This window comes from Electrona antarctica (genome assembly GCF_951216825.1).
Source record: "Electrona antarctica genome assembly, chromosome: 17".
In the NCBI taxonomy this organism is placed as follows: Eukaryota; Metazoa; Chordata; class Actinopteri; order Myctophiformes; family Myctophidae; genus Electrona; species Electrona antarctica.
Window position 1 is genome coordinate 40,924,833 of NC_136798.1, and position 21,716 is coordinate 40,946,548.

The window sequence follows — 21,716 nt, forward strand, 5'->3', positions numbered from 1 at the left end:
AGTTTAAGACGCCTGTGGTGTCCTTGTAACGGTACCCGGGCGGACGAGTATAGTTTGAGTCCTGGACTAACCCCTCACCTCATGGTCCGGGGGTCCTCTAGTCCCAGAGGGAGAGAGGTAGATGGCAACGATATGAACGCCCAATGGAGGACGTTCTCTGGTCGTGCCTGCCAGTTGTAGTATTTGCACTCTGTCCGTGTGTCCGTCCGTCCGTCTGTGTACAGCTAATCTCCGGCACCGTTAACCCGGTCGATGTCAAACTTTGCACACACTCCCTAGATGCCAACGATGCACCTCTGCCCCAAATTTTCCAGAACGGCCTGTTATATGCTCAATGTAATTTCAATGTGTTAACACATCCTGTCTGCTTGCATTTAGTTTCACGATGGCTCTAAACATAGCTGGGCTGGTAGCAACGTTGGTCTTCTATGCCTTGATCCTGGGGATGGGGTCTGGGCTTCTAAGAAAGCCAGGAGGGAGGAGAAGAAATGTGTGGGATCCAGAAGTGAAGTCACCATGATAGGAGGACGCAACATCAACATTTGGATTGGCATCTTCACAATGACAGGTGAGAAAATTTGTATTTGTGGACGTGGACCCTCAATCCGAAAAGATGTTCCAGGGAATTAAACGTTTCACAATTATTTTAATTTCTTCACAATTGTTCATGATTTTTGCAAATATTTCAAAAGCAGCAGATATACAAGCCCAAAAATATCCGAAGAAACACAATTATCTGAAAAACTTGGAGTGATATAACCTTCCGAAGTTCAGAGAAAATCGTTTAATGAAGACTGGTGGCAACATCAGTACGGTATACATTAGCCTACAGTACTGCAAGTTAAAACTGACAGTGTCATTTTTTGTATTTGTAACAGATTTTTGTAACCAACATCCCATTGTCAGCTTTAGGTAGAGCAACAATTCTCTATCTCCGTTTCATCTTTTAACTCATTTACCATCAACAGCGCCATCTGGTGGTGGCTCAGAGCGTCGGAAACCGAGAATCAGGAAGTAAATTATCGCTATGTACGGGTGCCGCGTTTGACATTTAATTCACCCAAAACATACATTTTGTAACCGAGTATCATACCGTGTAGAGAAATGAGGCGCAAATCGACGGTTAAGACTCACCCGTGGCTTCCGCGTGCAGTTAGGTTTAGGTTAGGGTTTGGGGTAGTGTGTCGGACGATTGCGTGTTGAACTGTTAGGACGTCGGACCAAAGATATGCACCCATGAACTTGTAGATTTGCTACTTTCGAAAATGTGCGATTTATTTTGCCTAGTGACGTCCAAAAATAGGGACGCCAGGTTGAAAGTGGTTTAGTCTTCCATGTGGGTTTTCTGCAGTAAATATCTAACCAATAAAAAAGTATTAAGAGCTTGTGGCTAATACTACATTGGATATTTGGAACACAGGTTCTGCACATGCAGTACAAGGTTTCTTCCCGACAGCAACACTTTGTGTTGTGTGCAAGACGTGTGTCAATGTAACTATTCTAAGTGTGTGTGACTGTGTTAACTTAACTTAACTATCAGCCACCTGGGTTGGAGGAGGTTACATCATGGGTACTGCCGAGGCCGTCTACACTCCCTCCCGTGGTGTCATCTGGGCCATGGGGCCTCCTTCATATGTTCTGCTCTTCCTCGTAGGTAAGAAGCAGCATGTACTGTATCTTTCCAATATTCTTTCAACGATATTGACTGATATTTATTGACCGATATTTCACCAGTATTGACCGATCATTGAGCTCAATCTATACTGTATATAACTAGATAAAGTGCCCCTCTGTGCACAGGTCTCCACCAGGGCAGGTCAGGTTGTGGCCTTCTGGTGGCACTATAATAGGCCAATGTGAAAAGGGTGCCTTCTTATGCCTTGGCTGGGAATTAGCCCTTCACTAAATCCCACCCCAAAAAGCGATTGTCCAATGCCAATCCAAATGGTTTATATATATATATATATATATATATATATATATATATATATATATATATATAAAATACAGAATAACTCATAATCATATCATCATCATACTATAATAATAATAATAATAATAATTAACTCAATGTCTGAATGAATGAATGTGTGTCAGAAACACTGCCGTAGCTCCTCACTGCCTGCACCAATCACTCCCACTTTTCACACAGGCATTGACCATAATAATATGGAGGTCTTAACGAAGCGCTTTTTTCCATTTTACAAATTATTGATTAATAATTAATTTATTAGTGCATTAAAATTACCCATCCACTTACATGGGAAAATGCGAAAACTCACATCAAGTATTTTTCTCTCAGAAACCGTCCGAGCTACAGTCACAACACTTGGAGGGGAGGTTCATAATAATTATTAAAATTAATGTAATGAATAATTACATCAGTCAGCCTCATGGTGGCGCTATAACAGCCCACTTTACATTTCGCTTGAACCGTAGGTCGTAAAACACTTTATTTTTAGTTAAAGTGCGCTCCGGCAAAAACAGCTAATCTAAAAGCTCAGAATTGTGCACATTTTGGACGCAAATGCACCTACAATTTCATCTGTGCGACTCACAAAATACATGCATGTCAAACAGGGGGGCCTTCATCCTTTTCAAATGGGAGTCTGTGGGCTAATAAGTGTAAATGTTGCGGTCCTTGCCATGAACATATTTCCCTACCATGCATTTGTACGAATACTTTCATGTTATAGTGCTGTTTTTATTCATTAAAAAAACACTCAAATATATTATACAAGTTAAAATGAACAGCAATTAAAGATATTTATGGGGGGGCAATATCTCACAACGGGTAAGGACTAGTACTACTAATTAATCAGAAACACACACGACCATAGTCGTGACAAATATTATATTTTGAAAACAAAACAATACCGTAGCCTCGGCTGGGAGGCGAACCCGGGACCTCGTGTCAACAAGCCGCGTACGTTACCAATCGGCTATAGAGCCAAGGCCCAATAGGCAAGTAGTAACGCAGCCACCTATAGCCTACAATACTGCCTCATCAAAGTAGGTGTGACTTTATATTGTCAATTACCATGAGAGGGGGAGGCAGCTGTTTATTTTAGACAGTTTGAGGGTCCAATAGAGATAAGAGGTTTTGTCCCAAGCACTTTTTACTAATTTTCATTGGTTCAATATTTTCGAAACAACACACAGACATAAAGGGTGTTCAATAGCATTGACTTATGAAAAACAAAACAAACAAAACTATCTAAAACCTCAAAAATAGAGTTAGGTGGTTTCCTCCCGACAGCAACGATATTTTTTTTTGCATGAAATCCTACCTTTGACTGAATATGTTTTACCAGAATGCAGATGTGGAAATAACTCACTCTTAATTATTTTCTTGCCATCTACGTTTATAAACGTAGGAGGACATAGGAGTCAATGAGAGGCAGGGAAGCGGTCAAACTTTCTGAACACTAGGTGGCAGCAAAGGAGTTTTAATCATGGGATTAGTTGCACATTATTCATCTGGGGACCAACCTGGGGTCCCAATCCCCAGGTTGTGAACCTGTGGTCTAATGCATCACCTTCCTGTTGTGTCCCAACAGGAGGCTTGTTCTTTGCTAAACAAATGAGGTCGAAGTGCTACGTGACGATGATGGATCCATTTCAGCAACGCTACGGCAACGCATTCACCACAGCCCTTCTGCTTCCCAGTCTGCTCGGTGACATTCTGTGGGTGGCCGCCACCTTGGGTGCCTTGGGTCAGTCATACTTTATTTTTCATTCATTAATTCAAACCTTTATTTATTCTCGAAAGACATTGAGGTCACCCTCATTTGCAGTGTCGTCGAGGCTATGGTCACTAACTCCCAGATCAAAGATCCCTACTTAACACGAGGCCCGCCAGGAACATAGACACGTAGAATAGCGTACCGTGCCTCACCCGGAAAAGCCGTTTTAACAGCGATGTATTATTTAATGCATGTTTTAATACGATCGTATCAAAAGCTACCGTTCGTTAGCTCTGTTATGCTTCTGAGACAATGGCCGCGGCCATTTTGAAGATGCGCGCGCATCCACTTACATTGCCTGCTCTGTTTTCAGACGGCTGTATCTCCCGAAGCGACATTGCAGGGGTCGCTTTGTCCCAGACAAGCGTTTTCAACGGCCTGTAGCAGGCGCTGTGATACTCGCGGTCCACTTTTTGGTTAGAGTGGGTGACAATGTTATCACACGTAAAGATGAAATTACCTACCTAGGTTCCATCCTGGAGGCTAATCTTTCCGGTGATAAAATGGCCACCAACGTAATCAAAAAAGTCAACCAAAGAACAAGATTCCTTTACAGGATCTCCTCACTGGTCGACAAAAACACCTTGAAGACCTTAACAGGAGCCCTTGTACAAGGCTTCTTTGACTATGCATGCACCTCCTGGTACCACAGCACCTCAAAGGCCCTTAAAACTAGGCTCCAGACCTCCCAAAACAAACTGGTCAGGCTCCTACTTGGCCTCACCCCCCGAACCCACCTCACCCCTGCCCACTTTGACAGACTGGCATGGCTTAGGGTCGGCGACAGAGTACAGCATCTTGCGATGGGTCTGGTCCACAAGATTCGATACTCCACCAAGATACCCATGTACCTGTGTAGATACTTCCTTAATGTTAACGAAGTCCACACCCACAACACCAGAGGGAGTGCAACGAACCATGTTCAACCCAGATTCGGCACAAACAAGGGACTAAATTATTTTCGCTCCTATGCCACCAAAATGTGGAACGCCCTACCAACAGTCATTAAGACATGCGAATCCCTTGACTCCTTCAAAACCGCTCTCAAAGGGCACCTACGGATGGCTGCAATTCGAAACTGGACCCCGTAAAATCTGAATCCCCCCCCCACCGCCCCCCCTTTTCCCCTCACTGTATATGTTTCTTTTCCCTTTTTACCTCCATTATGATGAATTCCTGTACTGTTCTTTGTCTATATAGAAGTGTCTATTTGTACGTCTCTAAATGTTTTGATGAATTGAACATGGTGGACCCTGTTGTAAACAAGTGTAATGCTTAATTGGGTCGTCCACTCACAGTTAACAGCCTTTGTATTGAGTTTGTGCTTGAAATGTACTGTAATTCTGCAAACTGTTAATAACATTTTCAATCAATCAATCAATCAATCCACCACCGACCGAGAGAACAAGCACCAGCTTCGTCAACACACACGGAATGGTTTCATAGTAAAATGCGATTACGGATATTTGGCTCTTCAAAGTAAGTGTCACGCGCGATAAAACCCTGGCAGAACGCGACGGAGGGATTAAATAATGGTAGCGGTCAAACGGTTAAGATTAAATCTAATAGGGTTGACCATGACATATCTATCAGGTTTAGTCTGGTATATTCAGTAATCAACTGGACTATATTTAGGTTTCCACATACTGTACCTCCTTCAGATTATCTGAAGTATGTAATAAGGGCCTTTCTCAGCTCCACCCCTCATTGTGTTTAAGATCCAAGATGGCCGCAGCACCAGGAGGGGGGTGGATAAAATGTGTACGAGTAATCTACAGAAATGTGTTTTGCCTAAATCGGCCTCATGGTGGCGCTATAACAGGCCGTTGAAGAATATTTGGGGCAGAGGTTCGTCGTTGGCATCCAGGGAGTGTGTGTGCAAAGTTTGGCATGGATCGGGCCAACGGTGGCGGAGATTAGCTGGTAACGGACGGACGGACGGACGGAAGGAAGGAAGGAAGGACGGACACACACACGGACGGAGTGCAAAACATACTCTCTCCCCATGCCTTCGGCCTGGTGGGGACAATTAGAAGATGAATAGAAGTATTCATAACAACAACATCATACTATAATAACGTCATGGTGAAACGTTGCTGTTGGGCGTCCTGCAACAGCGTGGCTTTTTTTATTCCCTTTCCCGTGGGTGCGCACAACGGTAACGGGGGAGGGGCGGGAGCGGGGTGGTGATTACCGAAAGGTCCATTGTTCCAAACTGAAATTTGGCATCTCCATTACTGGTTAAACTAGAAAGGTCGCAATTTAAAAAAATTGCAAAGTGTGGTTGCCGCAGTGGCTTACATATGCCCCTCCCACTGATATTGCCAGCCAATTACAATGTCATGTCACCCCTGCGATCATGTGTAAGTAATTCGGAGGGGATTTATCCCCCAAAAATCATGTTTTTGCACCATACGGTTACATTTTTGGCATTTGCGGCGCCCCCTATGGATGAAAATAGAATTGCTTTTGGCTTTTGGTTGATTAAACCACCCGCGACATGTGATTCAAATTTGGGATGGATCGAACATTTTGTTCGTGATTTATGGCATTTTTTATAAAATAGGCCCCTCCTACTATCTTCGGACGACGATTACGGCCGAACGATACGCACTACCAAAATTCTGCCGATGGTGTTTTAATCGTATAGGTCCAGAGATCATGTGTGCTGATTTTTGTGAGATTTGGACAAAATTTGTAGGAGGAGCAAAAAGTGTTTTGGAGAAAATTCTAAATGGCGGAAAATCTATCATGACGCAAATGGGCGTGGCCTATATGGGGAGATGCGTCATGACCCAAGGAATATTTTTGATTTTACGACCTACGGTTCAAGAGTTATAAGCCAAAACGTAAAGTGGGCTGTTATAGCGCCACCATGAGGCCGACCGATAACATTATACGTTGATTAATTTTAGTAATTATTATGAACCTACCCTCCAAGTTTTGTAACTATAGTGCTTACAGTCTCTGAGGAAAGAATACTTGAATTTGAGAAAATGCGATCGCATTTTCCCATTCATGTCAATGGGGAAATTTAATTCACTAATAAATTAATATCAATTAAACTATACAACATTTCTCTTAAAAAAATACAAGCACATCCTTCCCGATGAAGCCGGTCAATTTGACATATGGCTCAAGTAAGTACAGTCAAAACTGTGGGAGGAGTAGCACATCAAAAAAAAGACTACTCCAGTAAAATAATAAAGTGTTACAGTTACAATAGTCTGACCTTAATAATGTGATGTTTTCCTTCATACAATATCCTAACAATTACAAAAGTGCGCTCCGTGGAAGGCATGTGAGCTTGTACGTCTGCTAGGTTCACCGAGTATGTCATGTGCAGAGTAGGGACACTATAGGGTTCAACTGGCTTATAGACACGTGTGCATTGTGTGTATTGTGTGTTTTTGCAGGTGGGACAGTCAGTGTGATTCTTGATCTTCATTCGTCCTACGCCATCGTCCTGTCTGCAGGTGTTGCCATCACCTACACACTGCTGGGAGGCCTGTACTCAGTGGCCTACACCGATGTCATCCAGCTGTTGATCATCTTCATCAGTCTGGTGAGAGCAGACATGAATGTCTGGGGTGGCATAGCTGAATGGGTAGAGAGCCTGGCTCAGAAGCAGTGTCTTGGGTTCGATTCCCGGCCTTGGCAATATGTATGTCGAGGTGCCCTGCTGGCTGAGTAAGATCATGCAAATATTTTGGAAAATGTTGATTATTTCTCTCTTTTCTTTTCTTTTCTTTTCTTTTCTTTTCTTTTGAGTGTGGCAAGTTTTGGTACATCCTATTATACATATCCGTCTGCCTGCCGCGTTCACGCTCTGATGCCAACATAATGTTGCTCATGCTAACACATGTTGCCATGCTCATTCACAACTGCTGTTGAGCAGTGCTGTATCCATTTCCTCTTCCACTGTTTCCATTTCCGCACGCACGCACGCACGCACGCACGCACGCACGCACGCACGCACGCTCACGCGCACACACACACACACACACACACACACACACACACACATAGCCAAGTACAGTAAGAGCACAGTACAGTATGAGTACAGTAAGAGTACAGTATGAATACAGTATACAGTAAAAGTACAGTATACAGTAAGAGTACAGTATACAGTACAGTAATAGTACAGTAAGATTACAGTATAAAGTAAGAGTACAGTACAGTTTTAGTAAAATTACAGTACTTGTACAGTAAGAGTGCAGTATGAATACAGTATGAGTACAGTAAGAGTACATTATACAGTAAGATTACAGTTAGAGTACAGTACGAGCACTGTACAGTACCAGTACAGTAGAGTAAATTACGAGTACAGTACAGTAAGAGTACAGTAAAGTACAGTAAGAGTACAGTAATACAGGAAGAGTACAGTACGAGTACAGCACAGTACAGTAAGAGTACAGTACATTAATAGTACAGTACAGTGATAGTACAGTATGAGTACAGTAAGAGTACAGTATACAGGAAGAGTACAGTACGAGTACAGCACAGTACAAGTACAGTAAGGTACAGTTCATACGAGTACAGTACAGTAAGAGTACAGTACAACTACAGTACGAGTACAGTATACAGAAGTACGAGTACAGTATACAGTAAGGGTACAGTACGAGTACAGTACAGTATCACTCAGACACACCACACTCAGACACACCACAGTCACAGACAAACAACAACAGCAACAACGTGTGGCACCTAGAGGTGAGGGCCGCGAAGGGGCCCGGACTTCTAGTTTCTTTTTATGTTTTTTCGCCTTTATTTTTATTTTTTATGGAGGGATAGACAGTAGGCTGACAGGAAATGGGGAGAGAAATGGGGGGGTGACATGCAGTAAAGGCCGTCGGGATCGGGAGTCGAACCCGCGGCACACTTCCAGACTGGATTACCAGCCAAGGTGCCTGGACCGCTGAGCCACGGCCCAGGCCCCGAACTTCTAGTTTTGATACATTTTGGAAAGTGGTTAAAGACGTAGTTTTATTCTCATTCAAGATGACACCCAGACAGTGTTACTCGTTTCAAACTTAATCAGCATGCTAAAATAATGTATCTTAAAACATTATAGGTTAGAAATAAACACTGTAGCAGCAAACTGGTAGGGCTGGCCGACTGTCTGGCTTGTAAACAAACAAACTCCATCCCATCGCCTGAATTGGCATGCAGCGCTCCGATTGGTCCAGAAACGTACAGCTTTCCGTTTCAGACTCAAACTTCAAAATAAAATGACCGAAATAGCCATTGCACTACGTCTTTAATGCAACCTCCATCCCTGATAGCATTAGCACGTCTTCACTGGCGGTGAATATGTTTTTGTTGACCTATTTTCTTGTTCTGTATCTTTCTTTTCCCAGTGGATGTGTGTTCCCTTTGTAATTCTCCACCCATCATCATCATCATCATCATCATCATCATCATCATCATCATCTAATGTGACTCTCACACCTGTAAACTCACCACCCTGGCTGGAGTTGATCAAGACGGAGGATGTTGGAAAATGGATCGATGAATTCCTCTTAATTGTTAGTTTTTGTTTCCCACCAAATCCTATTCATGTACAGTATGCATATATGTGTTTACTAGGGATGTGCCGATGAGACATTTTGGCCGATATCGATATCCGATATAATTAATAGCTGTTATGGCCGATAACCGATATTACCGATGTCGATATGATCTCATTCTGTATTGAAAAATTATAATAATTTTGTCCATTCTGAAAAATACATGTAACAGGGTATCTGCACTGCAGGCTTAGGCAAGTCAGATTTATATTATATTATTATATTAATCTTTATATTTAATATTGTGAGCTTGTAGATCTGTTCAAGCTGTTACTTTGGGCTTGTTTATCTGTAAAGACAGACCGATTAATCGGACCGATTCATTAATTGGTCTGATTGATTAATCGAACCGATGCAACAACAGTCCGACAGATGCGTGGCTGGTTAAGACTCACCCGTGGCTCGGCTCCCGACATGCGGTTCCGGTTAAGACACATGCGTCGCTGATTAAGACTCACCCATGGCTCCCGACATGCAGGGAATACTGAGGTGGCTGAAGAGAAGCTTCTGCGGGAACTGGGGCATTTGGCTCGGCGGGTTGCTGCACTGCGGGGTTGACTACAGCCAGTGGAGGAAATAGGATGGCCTGGGGAGCCGGGCGCGAGGGAGGAGTGGTGACAGGCGAGCGTTGATGGCGTTTAGGTTGGCGAGAATGGCTTGCATGTCGCTTGGGTCCTCGCTGCTGGAACTGAAAGCAGCTTCCACTAGGAGTAGGGTGGCACTACTTTGCTGGAGGTTCTTGCTGCTGCTGAGGTGGCGGAGAGGCCTTTCTGGCAGCAAGAGCGAAATGGAAATAGCGGCCGACTACGTCCGTCGCTAGCTCCCGTCCTCCCGTCGCTGGATTCGGACCGCCGGTCGCTCGTGTTACTACCGCCGGTCGCTAAGTCCGACCGCCCGGCGTTGGAGTTAGGACCGCCGGTCGCTGGTGTCGGACCGCCCGTCGCTGAGTCCGACCGTCGCTAAGTCCCGTCCGTCGTACATGGAGAGGTGTCTGTCAACACTGTTAACACCATAGACATATACACCTCTATGGTCAACACTGTTAACACCATAGACATATATACCTGTATATCTATGGTCAACACTGTTAACACCATAGACATATACACCTCTATGGTCAACACTTCACAGGGGGGGATGTCGTGTGGGTGGTTAATCAGCCTGTCTGTGATTTATCTATAAAGAATGACCACTCAGCCATACATTATCCCTTACTTCATGAGATGTGGTACCTCCAATATACAACACCATACTGTATATACAGTACATACATGCATACGGACAGACAGTCAACAGTCAAACACACGTTCAAATGTAGAGCAGCTGGTAGCTATAATGTTGCCATCCTGTGTGTGTGTGTGTGTGTGTGTGTGTGTGTGTGTGTGTGTGTGTGTGTGTGTGTGTGTGTGTGTGTGTGTGTGTGTGTGTGTGTGTGTGTGCGTGCGTGCGTGCGTGCGTGCGTGCGTGCGTGCGTGCGTGCGTGCGTGCGTGTGCGCGTGCACGCTGCAGACCTTCGGAGGACTGTCCTGCCAGGCATTCTATCAGAGGGTCCTTTCTGCTGCATCACCTGCTCAGGCCCAAATCACGTGCTTGGCATCATCGATCGTCGTCTTCATCTTGGGCATTCCCTCAGTCATTATAGGAGCGGTGGCTGTTTCTGCAGGTACTTCACAAACACACGCCTTGCGCACGCTGTTAAAGCTGCAATCCACAACTTTTGTCCTACCCAGGGTTCTAACCGTGAACTCCCAATTTCTAGCGATGTGCTAAGACAAATCAGCCTCATGGTGGCGCTATAAGAGGCCCAGTCGCATCTTTACCCATTCAGTATTTTAGCCGTGACGTGAGCGTCCCCTCCAGAGATACTTCCGGGTCCTACTTTTGTGTCGCTTTTGTGTCCCATATAGTTATATTGTGACGCTCCGTCAGACTAAATCTGAGACGAAAACAACCACGAAAGTCTCATTTTACCGCTTTCTACGCAACAACAAAGCTGCTGCTCTCCCAAATCTGGCTGTGACAGGCCGTCTGCCCCACACTGGATACTATCCCCATTTTAACCCTCAATGGCTTCCTTTATGAAAAATAACGTAATTGTAAAAAGATTCACGTGTTTAGAAATTCTATTTACAATGAGATGCGGACGGGAGCTGGTGCCACTTGGATCCGGACGTAACGTAGCACTACAAAATGACGTCGGACTTAAATACAGACTAAGTGCACCGATCTGCAAGTTTGTATCCACAGTCCCTTGAGGCTAAGGAAAACTAGGTCAAATAAATGGCTCAGGACATGTCCAGGACACTCACAAGAGAAACATGTTCTTTGTTTTGAGGTCACACAATGATCTTAAACAGATGGCATAACAGAATGTTGACCAGCTAATCATCCTCCTGACCCTGCAGGAGCTCAGATCAACTGACACAGATTAACTCTCTCTTATTCAATTGTGAGATTTTTTTTTTTTTTTTTTACATCTGTTCTAGAATATGAAAAGTTAGTCCATGCAATGTTGTTGTTATATCCCTTCTGCAAAAATGAGAGCCAGTGAGATTACTTTATTTAGTTTATTGTCTGCTAATGCCAGGCGATATGCGTCCACCATATTGTCCTAAACTGGATCATTATTACAGAACACTGGGATGTGTACTAATTTGATGTGGCCACTAGACACCATACTAGTGTAGCCAAACTACCAAAGAGAATATCTCACACGAGAATGTTTTGCTGTCTTGCTGCTCAATGATGAAACATTTGTGATTGGGCTGCCCTCTGCTGGTCCACTGACAAAAAAACATGTTCAATTCATCTTCTTATCACTTTGGATGTCTGATTCCCCCTCTTAGACTGGAACCAGACAGAGTATGGTCTTCCACCTCCGTTTGAGCGTGGGGAGGCAGGGAATGTGCTTCCACTGGTCCTGCAAAACCTCGCCCCGTCCTGGGTGTCGGTGTTGGGCATCGGGGCATTGGCTGCAGCCGTCATGTCCTCCGTGGACTCTGCCCTGCTCTCTTCTGCATCCATGTTCACTCAGAATATCTACAAGAGCTACCTCAGGAAACAGGTTGGAAACTTTGCTGTATGTGTACTATAACTACAGTATATGTAGGCTAAATATGTGTCTCTGCATGTGTGCGCTTGTGTTTGTGTCTTCATGCAGCAGTAAGAGAAAGTCATAGAAATCTTAATTTTTTCTCACTTTGCTTCCTGCTAATGAATGCTAAAGTGTTGTTGTGTCTAAGCACAGAGGACCTGTAGGGCTTTCAGCAACGCAAAATATGTTTTTGTGTGATAGCAGATAGGTGCTCTATTAAAGCTGCAATCCATATTTGTTTGTGAGTAAAACGTTATTTTGACAATTCCATATGTGAGTCAAGTGTGTTAATATAATAGAAATAGCACAGTTGCAGTGGTTGGATCTGCTCTTCTATTGAGACACTGTGATTGGTACATACAGACCTGAAAACATGTTTTACCAAACCTCTATGAAGCTATGAAGTGTAAGAGACCTCTCAATCTTAGAAATATGAAGCTAAGAGCAGACTTGCCACCTCGTCCCTTCACCCTTTCTGAATAAATAAGGGTCTTCTTGGCAACTATATATACAGTGCATGTGGTAACTATAATGCAACTTTAGATTCAACACACATACTTTCAAACACTCAGGTAAAAAGCTGAGTGAAATGCGCAACATAAGCAAAGAAGAAGAGCCTCATCTGCCAGACCCGGAAGTGATAGCCCTCCATATCTGTAGTCTAGCCTCACTCTAGGCTGTGTAGGCCTACCAACGCGCGGTGGATTAATTTTCTTAGCACAAGCACGGATTCATCTTTTATAACTATAAATATATATAGATTTTTGGTGGATGGTAATAATAGCTTTCCTCGAGATATCTCGTGGATGGCTTGGATTGGCATAATAGCCGATAATGATTATCAATAAATACATATATATTTTCGTACCGCAATTGATTCCTCTCCTACCGCCACTTGTTTTATTATAAATAAAATTAATAAAATAATTGCAAATAAGTGATCTGTAGATCTGTAGCTTCGAGATGCGCCAGGCGAGGCAGAGAAGAAAAGAGAGGGGGAAACAAAAGTACATTTGTACGAGTTGTTTTCTTTCGCTGGTTCAATTTCTGCCTCATCTGAGCGCTCAGTGAGCTGGAGCGCATGCATGCAGATGCAGTGCGCGTGCACATACGTGTGCATGTGCGCTCAATAACGAGCCTGTGCAATGCATTATGGGGTAGATGCACTTCGCTAGTGACAGTCATAGATATATATAAACTCTAGATAGCTCACCCGCGCTGTTGGCCAATGGAGAGCGACGTCGTTACATGGCGGCCATCTTACCTCGGGACACATAACATTGTGTTTATGGGGCATGTACACTTAAATGACCATAACTTGCTCAATTTTCAACCGATTTTCAAACGGTTTGGTATGGAGTTGGAACAACAGATGTTCAGGGGGAGGAGAAACGCACCTTGGCCCTGCCCTTCAGGCCACTCTCCGCCCCCCACGTCAATCTACCTGTCCCTATTTATACCTGCCCAGTACCACCCAGAATCCTCCATGTTTCGCCCGCGTCGCTGCGTCGCACACTAGCCGCCTTCCTACAGGCTTCTCGCAATTTCGATTAATACCATTTCTTTACTTACCGTCGTCCACGGAACCAGCATTCTACGTCCTTCGTTCGTCATAACTCCCGCCGCCATATAGCCACGGCGTCCCCGTCCTCCACCCTCCAGCAACAACAACATCCTCCATCCACGGCTTCCAACTTCGCCCCCCGTTCGCCAGCGCTCCCGTTCCCGGTTCTGTACTTCCAACGCCACCCAGGCTTACCAACACGTTTGCTGCGGACACACAGACAGACGCCTCCCGCCCCAACTTTCGAAACCGGCACACCGCCACGACACGGGACCCTCGCCGATCAGATGACGTCTCCCACATGTCCAGAGTCACGCTGTTCGAGCCAAGCAGAATGATCCATCCGCCACACCACCGCAACAATTCACAAAGCTAAGTTTTTCATTCAACTGTCCTTCATTAAGCCACAGCGTAGCCCAGGGTTTCCATTCATGCCCGAAGTTTCACAACCTGACGCAGCCTGTCACGTCATCACTCCGTGACAGCTGCAACTAGGAGCAGTTCTTGCTGAAACCACACGGGGTCGCTGAAAGCCAGCTAACGGATTGCACTTCATAGTGCATTTCCCTGCGGCCATGCCTACACGCAGCATTTCATTAATGTTAACAGATTGCACTTTCACAGTGCTTTCCCTGTAGCCAGGCTTCTTGCAGTCTTTCATTCAGGCCTCAGCCTTTCATTCAGCTTTTTGTCCGTCAGATAGCCATGCTCCCCCCGTCCCCCCTCCTTCTCTCAGCTCGTACTCAGCTCGTACTCAGCGTGTACTCAGCTCGTACTCAGCTCGTACTCAGCATATACTCAGCTCGTACTCAGCATATACTCAGCTCATACTCAGCTCGTACTCAGCATGTACTCAGCATGTACTCAGCTCGTACTCCGCATATACTCAGCTCGTACTCAGCATATACTCAGCTCGTACTCAGCTCGTACTCAGCATGTACTCAGCTCGTACTCAGCATGTACTCAGCTCGTACTCAGCTCGTACTCAGCATATACTCAGCTCGTACTCAGCATATACTCAGCTCGTACTCAGCTCGTACTCAGCATGTACTCAGCTCGTACTCAGCTCGTACTCAGCATGTACCCAGCTCGTACTCAGCACGTACTCCCCTGCGTTGGCCCCGCCCCCCCTCTTCCCAGCCTTCCATTCAGGCCCCAGCCTTTCTTTCAGCTTCATGCAGCCAGTCAGCCAGTCACGCCCCCAGCCTCCGCCATGCTCCCAGCGCCCCTTTCAGGCCCCAGCCTTCCTTTCAACAGACGTATAGCTTGTCATGTAGACAGCACAATAATTGCTTTGCATGTAGTCATAGCATAGTACTGTATATATGCTAGTTTCCATGTATAGTGTCTTATATAGTTATGTTCTAGTTACGTTCTTAGCTTACGCATGTTTCATGATAAATGCTTTTTATACGTGATGTATGCCCTTGCTTGTTCCTGCCTAATGTAAGTTGTTCCGGATTAAGAGCGTCTGCTAAATGCCTAAATTGTTTTCAGCCATTTCATTCAGACAGTCAGCCAGTCACGCCCTCAGCCGCGCCTCCCTCAGGCCCCAGCCATTCTTCCAGCCCTACCTCCTCCCTCCCCTCCACCCCTTCCCTTCCACACTTCTCCCCACCACCCCTCCCCCACATGGCACATTTCTTCCGAACAGCGCAAACAGCGCAACCCTCCAAAGCTCCCCCCCTCCACCAGCACAATCCCCACAATCAGTGAAACCCCTCCAAACCCCCCCACCTCAGCGCCTGCCCCCACACCCTCACGTCCATCCTGTCCCTCTTTTCCTCCTCCGCCTCGCAGGCTGCTCCACCCCCCACCGCCCCCCCCCGATCTAGGTTCTGCCCGCCTCGCCCTCCCCACTCAAACTTCCCCCGCCCCCCCATCCCTCGCCACCGGGTTGGCTGCATTGATCTAGGTTCTGCCCGCCTCGCCCCCCCTGGCTCCGCCCGCCTTCCCTCAGGTTCTGCCCGCCTGTCCCCAGGTTCTGCCCGCCTACCCCCCCTTCCTGGCCCCTCTCCACCCTACGCTGGATCTCCCCAGCGTTCACACTACGCTGGTACCCCCCAGCGTCTTTTCCGACCCCTCCTACCCCCCCCCCCCCCCCCCCGCCCCCCTCCTTCTCTCTCTCGCCAGTCAGACAGCCACGCTCCCGGCCTTACATCCAGGCCCCCGTCCCCCCTCCTTCTCTCCTCACAGCCTCCGGTGATGGCTCTGCCCACCGTCCCTTCACCCCCCCCCAGCCACCCCGCCACCTCCGCCGATGGCTCCACCCAACTCCCTTCCCTTCCCTCCCGTCATCCTACCCCTCCCACCCTCCTCACCCAGTTCTTTCAGCTTGGACACACTCTGTTTTACATTTCACCTTTCGATATTGCTGTATTTAGTGCACGTTGTTGATTTTGTGTTTTGTATTCCGGCTACATTGAACAAGGTTAGGACGACGACGACGACGATGATGATGATGATGATGATGCTGATCCTGACCCCTCCTCCCGGCGCCGTACGCCCCCCCGCTCAGTTTCCCCCGGACGGCACCGCTTGCCTCCCCCGTCCCCCTCCTATCCTTCCACAGCTAGTCCGGCGGCCGCCCCACCCAACCCCCCTCCGCCCCCTCCTAAAATCCCCCGCCCCCCTCCTTCTCTCCCTCCACAGCTAGTCCGGCGGCCGCCCCGCCCAACACCCTTCCGCCCCCCCCTAACCCCCCCCACCCCTCCCCGTCCCCCCTCCCTCTCTCCTATCCCCGTCCCCCCTCCCTCTATCCTATCCCCCCTCCCCCGTCCCCCCTCCCTCTCTCCTATCCCCCCCTCCCCCGCCCCCCCTCTCTTTCACAGCTAATCCGGCGATGGCTCCGCCCATCGTCCCTTCACCCCTCCCCTAACCCCACCCCCACCCCTCCGTTCTCTCCCATCCCCCTCCCCACGTAGCACGTACTGGTCTGGCAGCCCGTACTCTGGTCGGGCAGCCCACTTCCCCTTAGGCCCCGCCCACCTTCCCTCGGCGCTGCCCGCTTTCCCTCAGGCTCTGCCCGCCTGCCCCCAGGCCCCGCCCACCTTCCCCCAGGCTCTGCCCGCTTTTCCTCAGGCTCTGCCAGCCTGCCCCGCCCACCTTCCCTCGGCGCCGCTCGCCTTCCTTCAGGCTCTGCCCGCATCCCCTTAGGCCCCGCCCACCTTCCCTCGGCGCTGCCCGCCTTCCCTCAGGTTCTGCCCGCCTGCCCCCAGGCCCCGCCCACCTTCCCTCGGCGCCGCCCGCCTTCCCTCAGGCTCTGCCCGCCTGCCCCTCCCCCTCCCGGCCCGCCCTCCCGGCCCCCTCCCACCCTACGCTGGCTCTCCCCAGCATCCCCCCCTCCCTCTCTCTCTTCACAGCTAGTCCTCCCTCTCTCTCTTCACAGCTATTCCGGTGGCCGCCCCGCCCAATTCCCCTCCGCCCCCTCCTACCCCCCTCCCATCCACCCCCTCCCCCGTCTCCCCTCCTTCTCTCTTCTCACAGCTAGTCCCGCCCCGAGAGTGCCTGCCCCAGGAGTTTCAGCTAGACCACTTCCCCCACGCTCGATCCGCCTTCCTCCCGACTCACTCCCACCCCCAGTTCTAGACCTTGTTTTTTTTTTTTTTTGGGGGTCCTAGAATGCCTACTACGCACAGACACGGGTTCCTCACTCAGACCCGTATCCTGCCCCAGACCCTCAATCTCCGGTCACCATTCTCCCCCGGAACTCCCTCTCGACACTTCTCCGTAGCAGCCCTCCACCCTCCTACGTGGTCGGCTCGGACCGTCCGCCCCCTCAACTCTCCCTTCCCCAGACCTTGCCACGCCCTCCGTTTTCACTACGCCCTCCGCCCTCACTAGTCACTTTCACTAGCCACGGCCACTTCACTCCTCCGCCCCTGCAACTCTCCCTTCCCTAGACCTCGCCACGCCCTCCGCCTTCATTAGCCACTTCCGCTAGCCATGGCCACTTCACTCCTCCGCCCCTACAACTCTCCCTACCCTAGACCTCGCCACGCCCTCCGCCTTCACTAGCCACTTCCGCTAGCCACGGCCACTTCACTCCTCCGCCCCTACAACTCTCCCTTCCCTAGACTTCGCCACACCCTCCGCCTTCACTAGCCACTTTCACTAGGCACGGCCACTTCGCTCCTCCGCCCCCACAACTCTCCCTTCCCTAGACCTCGCCACGCCCTCGGCCTTCACTAGCCTTTCCTAGCCACGGCCACTCCACTCCTCATGCCTCCACGACCAGAGCTTGCTCCCCGTCAGTCCTCGGAACCCCGGTTAACAACGTCCGCACCAGACGCTGCCACGACCCCCAGACCTCTTTTCGCCCACGCAACCGGAACCACTGCCTCGCAGCTCGGTTTCCATCGCACACGGTCAAATCCCCAACACCCTAGCGACTCCCGCAGACAACTTCCCGCAGACAACTTCCACGCCACTCCTTCCACATCGGCGCCAGCCGAGGCCCCCAGGACCACGCCGTCCACCTGCTTGGCAGATGGGCTTCCCAAGCCTACCAGTCCCACCCGTACGAACCTCCTCTGCCTTAGAACAGCCCTTCCCCTAATTAGTAGTCGCTCCCCGTTGTTCCTTTTGGGGATATCGTCCATGCGCACCGTAAGACGAACGCCTTACGACGAACGCCACACGACGAGTGCCATTCGACCACCTCCCCAAAGACTCAGGGTCGGCGACCCCCCTGGAACCTACACATCCGTATTCATTCATCCCTCCTGCATCCCTCCATTACTTCACTGTCAATAAATCACTTAAACCTACCCAATGGTGTGTTTATTCCTACCAGTGAAATGGAGTTGGAACAACAGATGTTCAGGGGGAGGAGAAACGCACCTTGGCCCTGCCCTTCAGGCCACTCTCCGCCCCCCACGTCAATCTACCTGTCCCTATTTATACCTGCCCAGTACCACCCAGAATCCTCCATGTTTCGCCCGCGTCGCTGCGTCGCACACTAGCCGCCTTCCTACAGGCTTCTCGCAACCCACCCCCACCCCTTCACCACCTATTAAACAAAACTCTCTCCTCTCCTTCTCAGGTTCTTGCGGGGGATATCGTCCATGCGCACCGTAAGACGAACGCCTTACGACGAACGCCACACGACGAGTGCCATTCGACCACCTCCCCAAAGACTCAGGGTCGGCGACCCCCCCGGAACCTACACATCCGTATTCATTCATCCCTCCTGCATCCCTCCATTACTTCACTGTCAATAAATCACTTAAACCTACCCAATGGTGTGTTTATTCCTACCAGTGAATTGTTATAAACGTCAGAGACGTCCGCATACTTATATGCTTTTATACGACGTTCATATAAAAAAGAAAATAAAGAAGAAAGTTAAGCAGATACGCGTCCTGAATCATAGCCACGTTGACAACGTTTGTAATAAACCAATCATTGACCATCCGTCAAGATTTGAGTGAGTTATGACTGTGTTTGTTGTCTGCCATTGAACATACTGTACTGTAGCCCCGAAGTAAGATGGCTGCCGGGTGAACGACGTCAGAAACTCCGCCTTGAGCCATCTAGAGTTTATATATATCTATGGTGACAGTGACCATAGCTTCTTCCCTACAAATCCAGATGCATTTTGGGATACTTGAGTCCACTACATTAGGTAGTCCCCACAGGAATCCGCGGAAAAAAGTCTTGATTCCGCGGCGAACATTCCTAATTCAGCGGACAACAATCCTTGATTCTGCGGCTTAGTTAATATTCGGCGGACATTAACTTATTTAACCTAAAATGACCAGTTATCTCAGTTCTATTAATTTTTTTTAATAATAAGTAGAATCTTTCATGAAATAGATGAGTCATAATAATCAAAGATTCCAATAATCGTTTTTGGGGATCGATTATTATTATTATTATTATTATTATTATTATTATTATTATTATTATTATTATTATTGTCTCCACCAGGCCGAAGGCATGGGGAGAGAGTATGTTTTGCACTCCGTCCGTGTGTGTGTGTGTGCGTCCGTCTGTCCTTCCTTCCTTCCTTCCTTCCGTCCGTCTGTTACCAGCTAATCTCCGGCACCGTTGGCCCGATCCATGCCAAACTTTGCACACACACTCCCTGGATGCCAACGACGAACCTCTGCCCCAAATATTCCTCAATTACCTGTCATAGTACAAAATGCTGCGTCCTACTCATCCAGAATTCTATCCTCAGAGATGCTATGAGTGATCTGACTCTGCATTTCCTCAACACAATGAAGAAAATTGTTGCAAAAAACAAACAAACATGTTTATATCACTCCTAAACATTGTGCCAAACATCACACACACTCCTATCCTCCTGGTGGAGACCTGTGCCCAGAAGGGCACTTTTTCTAGTTATTCATGTTTTGTATTTGTTTTGGCTGCAAAGATTGTCATTCAAACCCTGCACACAGTACCTACAGTTTAGACTAGAGGATACTTAATGTGGGTGTAATATTTATTATTTTCTGCTTTAGCATTGTCAATTTGTCATTGTCAGGACTCAGGACATGGATTCCTTTTCAGTAGAAACCATTTACACAGATTCCGTTTAAGAAGGAACCTTTTAGAGGGTGGACCGTCGTTTCGGTCCGCTCCGGAGTCCGGACATAAATAAACACTTAAATAAAGTGTTGTCAGACACCTCACCATGTACAAATCCCTATTATAGTACCTAGACTACCTGACCCGTTTTTCCTCCCGGAATTTCCCCCACTATCGGGGGCGTCCGACTATATTCCACGGACATTCTATTCCGCGGATGGTCGAGAATTCCAAGGACGGCTTTGAAATCAGCGGTAAATTCCGTGATCGCGGATTCCTGTGGGGACTAATTAGAATAATGCTAATGTAATCACTAATACAACATAGCGGAACCCCCAAATATGCACTATATGGGCCATAGGGGATGAGCATCTATGTTGTCATTCTGTAATAACACGATTTTTCCACTCTCTCTCAAGGCATCAGAGACGGAGTGTGCATGGGTGATCCGGCTAAGTGTGCTGCTAGTGGGCCTGGCTGGCACCGGCCTGACCTTTGCTGGGGAAGGCATCATGGCGTTGTGGCTGATGAGTGCAGACCTGATGTACTGCATAGTCTTCCCACAGATCATCTGTGTCCTGCATTGTCCCTTCGCTAACGGATACGGTGCGACCACTGGCTTCGTCCTGGGGACCTTTCTCAGATTTCTGAGCGGGGAGCCTGCACTCCACCTCCCTGTCCTGATGTTTCCCGGTTGGAGGGAGGATGAGTTAACAGGGGACATCCACCAGTATTTTCCCTTCAGGTCTTTGATAACGTTGCTAACCGTGCTCATCATTCCCTCAGCCTCCTTGCTGGCACGTCTGGTGTTCACCCGCCACATGCTGCCTCCTTCCTGGGACGTCTTTGGTGTCTTGATGGAGACTAGGGATACTGTAAAGAGTGTAAGTGGAGTGGGGAGAGCAGAAGTAATCTTACCTGCTGCTACTGAGTCTGAGACTACTGAGAAACTGCTGGTTACCTCCACCTCCAGCTGCTAGGAGATCGGTAGCCCAACCGATTAAATATACTGTAGGTTTTATTCTAATCCCGATTCTGGAGACTACTAGACCACAGATTACCGATGTGATGATGTGCCTGATGTCTGCATTGTATTGCATTTTGACTGTTGTTTTTCGTTTGAAAAATATTTGTAATTACTTGTTCTTGGTGTTTCCTGTTTCAGTGGACACTTGTGTCCTTTGGGCGTTTTGTAGTACACTAAA

The 21,716-nt window shown here is 47.9% G+C and overlaps 1 pseudogene across 1 annotated transcript; it reads left to right on the top strand.

The window, feature by feature from the left end:
* Nucleotides 1-385: 385 nt before the first annotated feature.
* LOC306941129 (high-affinity choline transporter 1-like) lies at nucleotides 386-21,491 on the top strand (annotated as a pseudogene). The gene is made up of 8 exons (XR_013792574.1): nucleotides 386-568; nucleotides 1,541-1,654; nucleotides 3,561-3,716; nucleotides 7,163-7,311; nucleotides 9,107-9,274; nucleotides 10,826-10,979; nucleotides 12,163-12,380; nucleotides 20,931-21,491. The product of XR_013792574.1 is annotated as a high-affinity choline transporter 1-like (transcript).
* The last annotated feature ends 225 nt before the right edge of the window (nucleotides 21,492-21,716 follow it).